This window comes from Haliotis rubra, unplaced genomic scaffold, assembly GCF_003918875.1.
Source record: "Haliotis rubra isolate DU_JTF1 unplaced genomic scaffold, ASM391887v1 Scf872, whole genome shotgun sequence".
Taxonomy (NCBI): domain Eukaryota; kingdom Metazoa; phylum Mollusca; class Gastropoda; order Lepetellida; family Haliotidae; genus Haliotis; species Haliotis rubra.
In genome coordinates, this window is record NW_025767604.1 from 103,693 (window position 1) to 117,260 (window position 13,568).

Below are 13,568 nucleotides of genomic sequence, written 5' to 3' on the forward strand. Positions count from 1 at the left end.
GTTTGTCTCCACTCCTTACAGCTGAATGGCATCTACATGTTTGTCTCCACTCCTTACAGCTGAATGGTATGTACATGTTTGTCTCCACTCCTTACAGCTGAATGGCATGTACATGTTTCTCTCCACTCCTTACAGCTGAGTGGTATGTACATGTTTGTGTCCTCTCCTTACAGCTGAATGGCATGTACATGTTTGTCTCCACTCCTTACAGCTGAATGGCATGTACATGTTTGTCTCCACTCCTTACAGCTGAATGGCATGTACATGTTTGTCTCCGCTCCTTACAGCTGAATGGCATCTACATGTTTGTCTCCACTCCTTACAGCTGAATGGCATGTACATGTTTGTCTCCACTCCTTACAGCTGAATGGCATGTACATGTTTGTCTCCGCTCCTTACAGCTGAATGGCATGTACATGTTTGTCTCCACTCTTTACAGCTGAATGGCATGTACATGTTTGTCTCCACTCCTTACAGCTGAATGGCATGTACATGTTTGTCTCCACTCCTTACAGCTGAATGGCATGTACATGTTTGTCTCCACTCCTTACAGCTGAGTGGTATGTACATGTTTGTGTCCACTCCTTACAGCTGAATGGCATGTACATGTTTGTCTCCACTCCTCACAGCTGAGTGGTATGTACATGTTTGTGTCCACTCCTTACAGCTGAATGGCATGTACGTGTTTGTCTCCACTCCTTATAGCTGAATGGCATGTACATGCTTGTCCTCAGTCCTCACATCGTAATGGTTTGCTCTCCAAGTAGACGGGCACTTGTTTCCGGACTGTTCCAAGCAGATAAGGAACATTTCCTAACATTACAACAATTACAGTGAACACTGAAAGTGTCCGATGTTAGGTGGCTTTACTTAACCCCAGCCAGTGTCATGATCAAAGCTGCTGTTAAAACTAGCTGCATGTCACACTAGGAATGCGAAGTGTAATCTCTCATGTGCACTGAATCAAATGTTGTATAAAATTGATTTGATAATGTTTTCGAACAAACTATTCACCAATGTTTAAGTTGGAAGTTTAAATTTGTTTGATAGAACCGCGTGTCCACTTCCATGAATCAGCTATGAGGGTAATTCGTGTACGCGCGATTACCTCCTCAAGTGTGCGAGTATGAGTGACTTACTCTCACAGCTTGTAATCAGTAACTGTAATGGCATGGGCCGAGTGTTCTGTGGATCATATAGCCCACGTCTCTTGATATCCCAACTCCGTCCCGCTTCTCGGAGACAATTTGTAAGGCAACTCTGTAACAAGAACAAATGCAAACCACTTACACAACCCACATTCCAGTCAACAATGCTTCTTGGCAAACCATTTTAGCTCGTACGTGATGACCACTGGGATTCTGATAAAATTAATGATCAAAATGAGTCTTTCAAAAGATTTCAATTGAGTGCACACGTTCTTTGACAACACAATTAATGTTGACAAAAGGTTATTGGTTAATATACATTTAATGTTGACAAAAGTTTATTGGTTTATATATACATTAAATGTTGGCAAAAGTTTATTGGTTTATACATATCTAATGTTGACAAAGGTTTATTGGTGTATATATACATTTAATGTTGACAAAAGTTTATTGGTTTATATATACATTTAATGTTGACAAAAGTTTATTATTTTATATATAAATTTAATGTTGACAAAGGTTTATTGGTGTATATATACATTTAATGTTGGCAAAGGTTTATTGGTTTATATATATGTAATGTTGACAAAGGTTTATTGGTGTATATACAATCGATAAGCATGTTTGGATATACTTCCTGCTGCTGTTGACAGTGAGGTATGACAATATCCATCATCACAGCAATTGTTTATAGCATAGCTAAACTGGATAGTATTTGGCCTGTTTGTTATGAAAAATATTTCAAGCAGGAAAGTAAAAGAACTAATTTAGTTTTCTTTTAAATGAATCAAGTTATGTTTTGGCAAGCACTTTCAGGTTCATGCATTGACTCCCGTTGTTTTCTGTTACAGACGATTGAAGATGTCTGAGGCTGATGGCGGAGTGCTCCGGGACATACACTTTCACAAACTTCCCAACTGTTAAATACACACAGGTTTCTTGACAGCGAGTTTCTATTGGCTGTTATACCTACTATGTTGGAACGTGTAACAAATGTCAGTTTCTATCAGAATTGGTCAAAATTGCAGAATGTTTTATGTCAACTAACACAACCGTTGCCAGCAGTATGATGACTGTTGGTGCTCACACCACACCTCTTTCTCTGTTTACATCTCTTCCTTCAGACGTTGTCATAATAAAGTGGGCGCTCCCGTCCTTTCAGTATAATCCTGTGTCCTGTGCTTGCTGGTAAACACCCCCACACAGGTTGGTTTTAGTACCCCAGTGTGGGTCCTTGAAACTTCCAGCTAACCATGAAGTTGGAATAGATATAAACTGAAACGTCCCCAAAGTAAAATTGTAAAAAACATTTCTTCTGTTTTCGTTATGACGGAAATTTATTTAGGAACACATCTCCCGAACGCATCCCCACGTCTCACAGAAAGGAAATCCACGTGGAGTTTTTTTGTAAGCATGAAAATTGCTTTTATTCACGTTTTTTTGCATGCTTCTGTGGAAACATACCCGTATGAAAGTACAGTATAAAAATTATGCTCGACTGTTCGAATTCATCACTTCAATACGTTGGACACAAAGAACATGCCTCGACTCACGGCAGAACAGAGAGAACGAGCTATTGGGATGTTGCAGCTGGGTGCTTCTCACAGTCACGTTGCAAGAATCATGGGTTGCAGCAAGAAAACCATCACCAGACTGATGACACGCTTCAGAACAACAGGTCGGACTGCAGACAGGCCTAGGACAGGGAGACCACCCGTAACCACCCCTCAGGAAGACCGCCATTTACGGGTGCTTCACTTGCGCAACAGATTCCTGACTGTGACGTCATCAGCAACAACCAGCCTTACCCATCCAGTCAGTAGAAGGACCATATCCAGACGACTCCGCCGATTCGGTATCAGAGCCTACAGACCATTCCGGGGCGTGACGTTAACGCGTGAACATCGACGTCGTCGATTGGCTTGGGCACGTAGAGTTCGGCAGTGGCAGCCGCGGAACTGGCGCCGGGTACTCTTCAGTGACGAGAGCCGCTTCCAGTTGAACAAAGCTGATGGTCGGGTACGAGTCTACAGACGTCGGAACGAACGCACAGCACGTTGTTGCGTTCAGGAAGTTGAGACGTTTGGCGGCGGTAGTGTGATGGTGTGGGGGGGAAATTGTGGGGAGAGGAAGACTGACTTGTTGGTGATAGAGGGAAACCTGAATGCCCGTCGATACATTGATGTTGTTTTACGACCTGTCGTGTTACCCTTCCTCCAGCAGAATCGAGGCGTGTTGTTTCAGCAGGATAACGCTACTCCCCACACTGCTGTTGTTACCCGGAACTTCCTGAACAACAACAACGTAAACGTCATTCCTTGGCCAGCAAGATCCCCCGATTTATCACCTATTGAGCACCTATGGGATCATCTCGGCCGTCAGGTTAAGCAACGTCAACATCCCCCATAGACAAGAAACGCTTTGGCTCAAGCTCTACAGGAAGAATGGCGTCGCATCCCACATCACGTGATCAGACGTCTTGTGCACTCTGCACGACGTCGTGTGGCAGCATGTATCGCTGCAAGAGGTGGACACACTCGCTACTGAGGAGTTGGACACTCAAAGACACTCTGTCAGTACTGATGTGCATGTGTTGTCATGATCGAACACCGGACATTTGAACCTCCTGTGAAAAACGTCACAAAAACTCTACTTACAGCAAATTGTTTCAATTGTTCTGTAATGACAGTCTGCATAATATGTTCAAAAATTATATCAAACATTTCAACATTGAATTGCACGTGTTTGTATCATTTTATGATACAAAAAATGATCGGGGACGTTTCTTTTGCCCCTCAGTTTATTTCCAGGACATGTGGGCATGAATTATGTATGTGATCAGCCGAGTCTTCTCGGTTACGTTCAAGTAGAAGAAGCTCTCCATCACTAGATTAGTTGGTTGGTTGTTTGTTTAACACCGCACTCAGCAATATTACAGCTATATGGCGGCGGTCTGTAAATATTCGAGGCTGGAACAGACAATCCAGTGATCAACAGCATGAGTCAATCACTAAAAGGTATAGTTTCGGAAACTATTTGATTCAAAAGCCAATGTGGACATTTTTTTTTCAAACTATTAAAAAAAAGAACACACCCTGGAAAAAGTACCTTCAAAGCAAGCGGCATATTCCATGTGTAGCTATCTGCAGTTATGTGTATCTACGTGTAGCTATCTACAGTTATGTGTATATTTGTGTAGCCATTTACAGTTATATGTATCTATGTGTAGCTATCTACAGTTATGTGTATCTATGTTTAGCTATCTACAGTTATGTGTATATTTGTGAAGTTATCTACAGTTACGTGTATATTTGTGTAGCTATCTACAGTTATGTGAATCTATGTGTAGCTATCAACAGTTATTTGTATATTTCTGTAGTTATCTACACTTATGTGTATCTATGTGTAGCAATATGTAGCTATATACATGTGTGCAGCTACGTGTAGCTGGGTGAAGCTATGTGTATCTATCTGTAGCTAGACGTAACTAATGGTAGCTATGGGCAGCTATGTTATGTAGCTACGTGCACCTGTGACCAGCTATGTGTGTCTATGTGTGTCTATGTGTAGCTAGAGTAACTAATGGTAGCTATGGGCAACTATGTTATGTAGCTACGTGCACCTGTGTGCAGGTATGTGTGTCTATGTGTAGCTATGTGTAGCTATCTGTAGCTAGAGTAACTTATGGTAGCTATGGGCAGCTATGTTATGTAGCTACGTGCACCTGTGTGCAGGTATGTGTGTCTATGTGTAGCTATGTGTAGCTTTGTGTAGCTAGAGTAACTAATGGTAGCTATGGGCAGCTATGTTATGTAGCTACGTGTACCTGTGTGCAGCTATGTGTGTCTATGTGTAGCTAGAGTAACTAATGGTAGCTATGGGCAGCTATGTTATGTAGCTACGTGCACCTGTGTGCAGCTATGTGTGTCTATGTGTGTCTATGTGCAGCTAGAATAACTAATGGTAGCTATGGGCAGCTATGTTATGTAGCTACGTGCATCTGTGTGCAGGTATGTGTGTCTATGTGTAGCTATGTGTAGCTATCTGTAGCTAGAGTAACTAATGGTAGCTATGGGCAGCTATGTTATGTAGCTACGTGCACATGTGACCAGCTATGCGTGTCTATGTGTGTCTATGTGTAGCTAGAGTAACTAATGGTAGCTATGGGCAGCTATGTTATGTTGCTACGTGCACCTGTGTGCAGCTATGTGTGTCTATGTGTAGCTAGAGTAACTAATGGTAGCTATGGGCAGCTATGTTATGTAGCTACGTGCACCTGTGACCAGCTATGTGGGTCTATGTGTGGCTAGTGTAACTAATGGTAGCTATGGGCAGCTATGTTATGTAGCTACGTGCACCTGTGTGCAGCTATGTGTGTCTATGTGTGTCTATGTGTAGCTAGAGTAACTAATGGTAGCTATGGGCAGCTATGTTATGTAGCTACGTGCACCTGTGTGCAGGTATTTGTGCAGGTATGTGTGTCTATGTGTAGCTAGAGTAACTAATGGTAGCTATGGGCAGCTATGTTATGTAGCTACGTGCATCTGTGACCAGCTATGTGTGTCTATGTGTGTCTATGTGTAGCTAGAGTAACTAATGGTAGCTATGGGCAGCTATGTTATGTAGCTACGTGCACCTGTGACCAGCTATGTGTGTCTATGTGTGTCTATGTGTAGCTAGAGTAACTAATGGTAGCTATGGGCAGCTATGTTATGTAGCTACGTGCACCTGTGTGCAGCTATGTGTGTCTATGTGTGTCTATGTGTACCTATAATAACTAATGGTAGCTATGGGCAGCTATGTTATGTAGCTACGTGCACCTGTGTGCAGCTATGTGTGTCTATGTGTGTCTATGTGTAGCTAGAGTAACTAATGGTAGCTATGGGCAGCTATGTTATGTAGCTACGTGCACCTGTGACCAGCTATGTGTGTCTATGTGTAGCTAGAGTAACTAATGGTAGCTATGGGCAGCCGTGTTATGTAGCTACGTGCACCTGTGTGCAGCTATGTGTGTCTATGTGTGTCTATGTGTAGCTAGAGTAACTAATGGTAGCTATGGGCAGCTATGTTATGTAGCTACGTGCACATGTGACCAGCTATGTGTGTCTATGTGTGTCTATGTGTAGCTAGAGTAACTAATGGTAGCTATGGGCAGCTATGTTATGTAGCTACGTGCACCTGTGTGCAGCTATGTGTGTCTATGTGTGTCTATGTGTAGCTAGAGTAACTAATGGTAGCTATGGGCAGCTATGTTATGTAGCTACGTGCACCTGTGTGCAGCTATGTGTGTCTATGTGTGTCTATTTGTAGCTAGAGTAACTAATGGCAGCTATGGACAGCTATGTTATGTAGCTACGTGCACCTGTGACCAGCTATGTGTGTCTATGTGTGTCTATGTGTAGCTAGAGTAACTAATGGTAGCTATGGGCAGCTATGCTATGTAGCTACGTGCACCTGTGTGCAGCTATGTGTGTCTATGTGTGTCTATGTGTACCTATAATAACTAATGGTAGCTATGGGCAGCTATGTTATGTAGCTACGTGCACCTGTGTGCAGCTATGTGTGTCTATGTGTGTCTATGTGTAGCTAGAGTAACTAATGGTAGCTATGGGCAGCTATGTTATGTAGCTACGTGCACCTGTGACCAGCTATGTGTGTCTATGTGTAGCTAGAGTAACTAATGGTAGCTATGGGCAGCCGTGTTATGTAGCTACGTGCACCTGTGTGCAGCTATGTGTGTCTATGTGTGTCTATGTGTAGCTAGAGTAACTAATGGTAGCTATGGGCAGCTATGTTATGTAGCTACGTGCACATGTGACCAGCTATGTGTGTCTATGTGTGTCTATGTGTAGCTAGAGTAACTAATGGTAGCTATGGGCAGCTATGTTATGTAGCTACTGTGTGCGATGCACCTGTGTGCAGCTATGTGTGTCTATGTGTGTGTCTATGTGTAGCTAGAGTAACTAATGGTAGCTATGGGCAGCTATGTTATGTAGCTACGTGCACCTGTGTGCAGCTATGTGTGTCTATGTGTGTCTATTTGTAGCTAGAGTAACTAATGGCAGCTATGGACAGCTATGTTATGTAGCTACGTGCTACACCTGTGACCAGCTATGTGTGTCTATGTGTGTCTATGTGTAGCTAGAGTAACTAATGGTAGCTATGGGCAGCTATGCTATGTAGCCACGTGCACCTGTGTGCAGCTATGTGTGTCTATGTGTGTCTATGTGTACCTATAATAACTAATGGTAGCTATGGGCAGCTATGTTATGTAGCTACGTGCACCTGTGTGCAGCTATGTGTGTCTATGTGTGTCTATGTGTAGCTAGAGTAACTAATGGTAGCTATGGGCAGCTATGTTATGTAGCTACGTGCACGTGTGACCAGCTATGTGTGTCTATGTGTAGCTAGAGTAACTAATGGTAGCTATGGGCAGCCGTGTTATGTAGCTACGTGCACCGGTGTGCAGCTATGTGTGTCTATGTGTGTCTATGTGTAGCTAGAGTAACTAATGGTAGCTATGGGCAGCTATGTTATGCAGCTACGTGCACCTGTGACCAGCTATGTGTGTCTATGTGTGTCTATGTGTAGCTAGAGTAACTAATGGTAGCTATGGGCAGCTATGTTATGTAGCTACGTGCACCTGTGACCAGCTATGTGTGTCTATGTGTAGTTAGAGTAACTAATGGTAGCTATGGGCAGCTATGTTATGTAGCTACGTGCACCTGTGTGCAGCTCTGTGTGTCTATGTGTGTCTATGTGTAGCTAGAGTAACTAATGGTAGCTATGGGCAGCTATGTTATGTAGCTACGTGCACCTGTGTGCAGCTATGTGTGTCTATGTGTGTCTATGTATTGCTAGAGTAACTAATGGTAGCTATGGGCAGCTATGTTATGTAACTACGTGCACCTGTTACCAGCTATGTGTGTCTATGTGTGTCTACGTGTAGCTAGAGTAACTAATGGTAGCTATTGGCAGCTATGTTATGTAGCTATGAGCACCTGTGTGCAGGTATGTGTGTCTATGTGTAGCTATGTGTATATATCTGTAGCTAGAGTAACTAATGGTAGCTATGGGCAGCTATGTTATGTAGCTACGTGCACCTGTGTGCAGGTATGTGTGTTTATGTGTAGCTATGTGTAGCTATCTGTAGCTAGAGTTACTATTGGTAGTTATGTGTAGCAATGTTATGTAGCTACGTGCACCTGTGTGCAGCTATGTGTGTCTATGTGTAGCTATGTGTAGCTATCTGTAGCTAGAGTAACTAATGGTAGCTATGGGCAGCTATGTTATGTAGCTACGTGCACATGTGACCAGCTATGCGTGTCTATGTGTGTCTATGTGTAGCTAGAGTAACTAATGGTAGCTATGGGCAGCTATGTTATGTAGCTACGTGCACCTGTGTGCAGCTATGTGTGTGTGTCTATGTGTAGCTAGAGTAACTAATGGTAGCTATGGGCAGCTATGTTATGTAGCTACGTGCACCTGTGACCAGCTATGTGTGTCTATGTGTAGCTAGAGTAACTAATGGTAGCTATGGGCAGCTATGTTATGTAGCTACGTGCACCTGTGTGCAGCTATGTGTGTCTATGTGTGTCTATGTGTAGCTAGAGTAACTAATGGTAGCTATGGGCAGCTATGTTATGTAGCTACGTGCACCTGTGTGCAGCTATGTGTGTCTATGTGTGTCTATGTGTAGCTAGAGTAACTAATGGTAGCTATGGGCAGCTATGTTATGTAGCTACGTGCACCTGTGACCAGCTATGTGTGTCTATGTGTGTCTATGTGTAGCTAGAGTAACTAATGGTAGCTATGGGCAGCTATGTTATGTAGCTACGTGCACCTGTGTGCAGCTATGTGTGTCTATGTGTATCTATGTGTAGCTATCTGTAGCTAGAGTAACTAATGGTAGCTATGGGCAGCTATGTTATGTAGCTACGTGCACCTGTGACCAGCTATGTGTGTCTATGTGTGTCTATGTGTAGCTAGAGTAACTAATGGTAGCTATGGGCAGCTATGTTATGTAGCTACGTGCACCTGTGACCAGCTATGTGTGTCTATGTGTGTCTATGTGTAGCTAGAGTAACTAATGGTAGCTATGTAGCAGCTATGTTATGTAGCTACGTGCACCTGTGTGCAGCTATGTGTGTCTATGTGTGTCTATGTGTAGCTAGAGTAACTAATGGTAGCTATGGGCAGCTATGTTATGTAGCTACGTGCACCTGTGTGCAGCTATGTGTGTCTATGTGTGTCTATGTGTAGCTATCTGAGTAACTAATGGTAGCTATGGGCAGCTATGTTATGTAGCTACGTGCACGTGTGTGCAGCTATGTGTGTCTATGTGTGTCTATGTGTAGCTAGAGTAACTAATGGTAGCTATGGGCAGCTATGTTATGTAGCTACGTGCACCTGTGTGCAGCTATGTGTGTCTATGTGTGTCTATGTGTAGCTAGAGTAACTAATGGTAGCTATGGGCAGCTATGTTATGTAGCTACGTGCACCTGTGACCAGCTATGTGTGTCTATGTGTGTCTATGTGTAGCTAGAGTAACTAATGGTAGCTATGGGCAGCTATGTTATGTAGCTACGTGCACCTGTGACCAGCTATGTGTGTCTATGTGTAGCTAGAGTAACTAATGGTAGCTATGGGCAGCTATGTTATGTAGCTACGTGCACCTGTGTGCAGCTATGTGTGTCTATGTGTGTCTATGTGTAGCTAGAGTAACTAATGGTAGCTATGGGCAGCTATGTTATGTAGCTACGTGCACCTGTGTGCAGCTATGTGTGTCTATGTGTGTCTATGTGTAGCTAGAGTAACTAATGGTAGCTATGGGCAGCTATGTTATGTAACTACGTGCACCTGTTACCAGCCATGTGTGTGTCTATGTGTGTCTACATGTAGCTAGAGTAACTAATGGTAGCTATGGGCAGCTATGTTATGTAGCTACGTGCACCTGTGTGCAGCTATGTGTGTCTATGTGTAGCTATGTGTATATATCTGTAGCTAGAGTAACTAATGGTAGCTATGGGCAGCTATGTTATGTAGCTACGTGCACCTGTGTGCAGCTATGTGTGTTTATGTGTAGCTATGTGTAGCTATCTGTAGCTAGAGTAACTAATGGTAGCTATGGGCAGCTATGTTATGTAGCTACGTGCAGCTGTGTGCAGCTATGTTTATGTGTAGCTATGTGTAGCTATCTGTAGCTAGAGTAACTAATGGTAGCTATGGGCAGCAATGTTATGTAGCTACGTGCACCTGTGTGCAGCTATGTGTGTCTATGTGTAGCTAGAGTAACTAATGGTAGCTATGGGCAGCTATGTTATGTAGCTACGTGCACCTGTGTGCAGCTATGTGTGTCTATGTGTAGCTATGTGTAGCTATCTGTGTCTATGTGTAGCTAGAGTAACTAATGGTAGCTATGGGCAGCTATGTTATGTAGCTACGTGCACCTGTGTGCAGCTGCACCTGTGTCAGCCAGCTATGTGTGTCTATGTGTAGCTAGAGTAACTAATGGTAGCTATGGGCAGCTATGTATGTAGCTACGTGCACCTGTGTTATGCACCTGTTACCAAGCTATGTGTGTCTATGTGTATGTAACCAATGTAGCTATGGGCAGCTATGCTATGTGTAGCTATGTAGTATGTGCTAGGAGTAACTAATGGTAGCTATGGGCAGCTATGTTATGTAGCTACGTGCACCTGTGACCAGCTATGCGTGTCTATGTGTGTCTATGTGTAGCTAGAGTAACTTATGGTAGCTATGGGCAGCTATGTTATGTAGCTACGTGCACCTGTGACCAACTATGTGTGTCTATGTGTGTCTATGTGTAGCTAGAGTAACTAATGGTAGCTATGGACAGCTATGTTATGAAGCTACGTGCACCTGTGACCAGCTATGTGTGTCTATGTGTGTCTATGTGTAGCTAGAGTAACTAATGGTAGCTATGGGCAGCTATGTTATGTAGCTACGTGCACCTGTGTGCAGCTATGTGTGTCTATATGTAGCTAACAGTATCTATATCCCTATCTCACAGCTAACTATGTGACATATATAGAGGTTCGTAATTTATGATCAAACATATTATTCGTTATCTCGAAAACAGTCAACTGTAGAATGAGATACTTATGTCGAAGTATCTGTTTGTCGATACTGCTGTTAACTTGGTGTTGTGGGGGGCTAGGCAGCCTGGAGATGTTGTAGACAGACGCCAGTGTGTAGTGACTGCACGACTGTATTGTGATTGAAGTCTGTGTGGAGTGCGTGTGGCGTTTATTCGCTGATCGACTGTACACAACTGTCTGTGGGAAGTGCCATCTCCACGACATAAGGGCGAAGGAAGAGTTGTCTTCGCCATAAGTGAATCAACCAACACACTGAGTTCATGAATTGAGTTCAATAATACAGTCCGCTCAGACGAAACTTGGGCGCTTTTAAAGGACGCCACATTTCTCCCAGCTAATTCTCTCTGCCACTTCTAAATCCCATGTTAACGTGTTAGAAGAAAGCAATTCTTTCAATGCCTCACGAACACCAGTCCTCTCTCCAGATGTCGCAATTACCAACACGTCACCAATTGAGTTCAATTCACTCTGGTTTTTGCAATAAAGGTCAGCTCCTTGTTTTCATTGTAAACCCTTGTAGCTATGTCACGGCAAAGCTGACGCTGCATTTTCCCCATTGCAAATGCACATTTAATCACCTTCCTTTAGAATTGCACTGTAAGATTACATTTCGTGCCAAAAGGAAAACATTCTCCAGCCCTATTCAAGGGGCACCAGTGTAGCATCCGCGTGCTTTGAAGGTGATCAAACAATATTGGTTTTCTTACGCGAATCGGGCCATCACTTCAGCTGACCTTCACTGTTAACTGTTTATCCTTGAAATCGAATGGAAGTTCGACTAACACACGTTTACAAACCTGCAGTGGGCCCATGATCAATTGGTCCGGCAATTTTGGGATTTAGAAATCATGGATGCACTTCGAGTATCAACAGCAATGTTGCAGGTAACTGATATGGACGCTCCACCATGCCCGTCAGACAAGGTTTCCGAACTGCATTTCCGTTTTGACTGCATTCATAGGTATACATACACACGGTGACACCGTTGGTCTAACGTGGATGCTGGGAGACTAAATACAATTATGATAATGGGCTCGATTACGACCTTTCGTCGGCCAGATCGAAACAAATGCCTGAAGGTTTCAAATCTGGATTGTATCAAACATCAACGTGACATGCTAAGATATAACTGAAATACATATTATGTTTAAACAAATACAGATATCCTTACACCGACCTACAGGGCACCGTCAAGCACAACCCTGCACCATCCACACAGAAGTGTGACCGGAAGATGCCAATACCTAAATGCCTGACTCCACTAGGACTACAACTGCCGTGCTGGAGGTTGGGGTGGGAGGGGATGGGCGTTTGTGTGTGTGTAAATAAAGATAACCTTTGTCGAAAAGACCGTGATGGAAGTTGATGACAGGAATAAGGAAATACTTCCTTCATGCATAAAACAAGCAGCGTGCCTGTCCGCTGGGAGTAGGTAAAGTCATGTCCCTGCACAAGCATATCAAACTGACATGCCATGACTTGTGCAAACAGTAATAAACATTAACTGATAAACTAAAAACATAGCTTATCGATCGAAATATATGTACAATACTGATGACCCTTTTTTACCTCCCCGCTGAGCAATATTTTCATTTTGTAGCATGATTACTTGATTTTCTTGTGCAGATCGATGACAATGAAACGGCAACAAACACATTTCCTACTGCAGTATGATTTCTCAAGGGTCGTGTTAGCGTTAGATAAGATTATCAGACAAAATTGCTTCTGTTTCTGTTTGACTGTCACGAAACATTTTATTTACCACTTCAGTCAATATGAAATATTTCTTGGCAATAATCCAGTTTTGTCAATGTAATTATATTCCAATCCTGCATAAATATATATACTGCTTACGAAATGCCCACGGAGACAACTCACATTCAAGAAAATAGATTTCACCTAATCACTGTATGTGTATGTCCATGTACTTTGGTACGGAAAGCTGTGAATAGCTGCATAGCTTAAGTGTTCCATAAACATAGAATCGTAGGATTCGCGCTGATTATGTTTCTGGCTCTGTCAGGGCAGTAGTCGTCGCCATGTGTTTCCCCGGAAAGTCTCACGCCGCGATGAACGCGTTTTACTGTTCAAGTCTTTCTGTGTCAACGTCTTACGTTGTACATAGAACCCTATTCACTTTGTGTGTACGTCATTTACAGCTGACAGCAATATTCAGCTATTCACTCTGTGTGTACGTCATGTACAGCTGATGGCAATATTTAGCTATTCACTCTGTGTGTACGTCATGTACAGCTGATCACAGTATTCAGCTATTCTCTCTGTGTGTACGTCATGTACA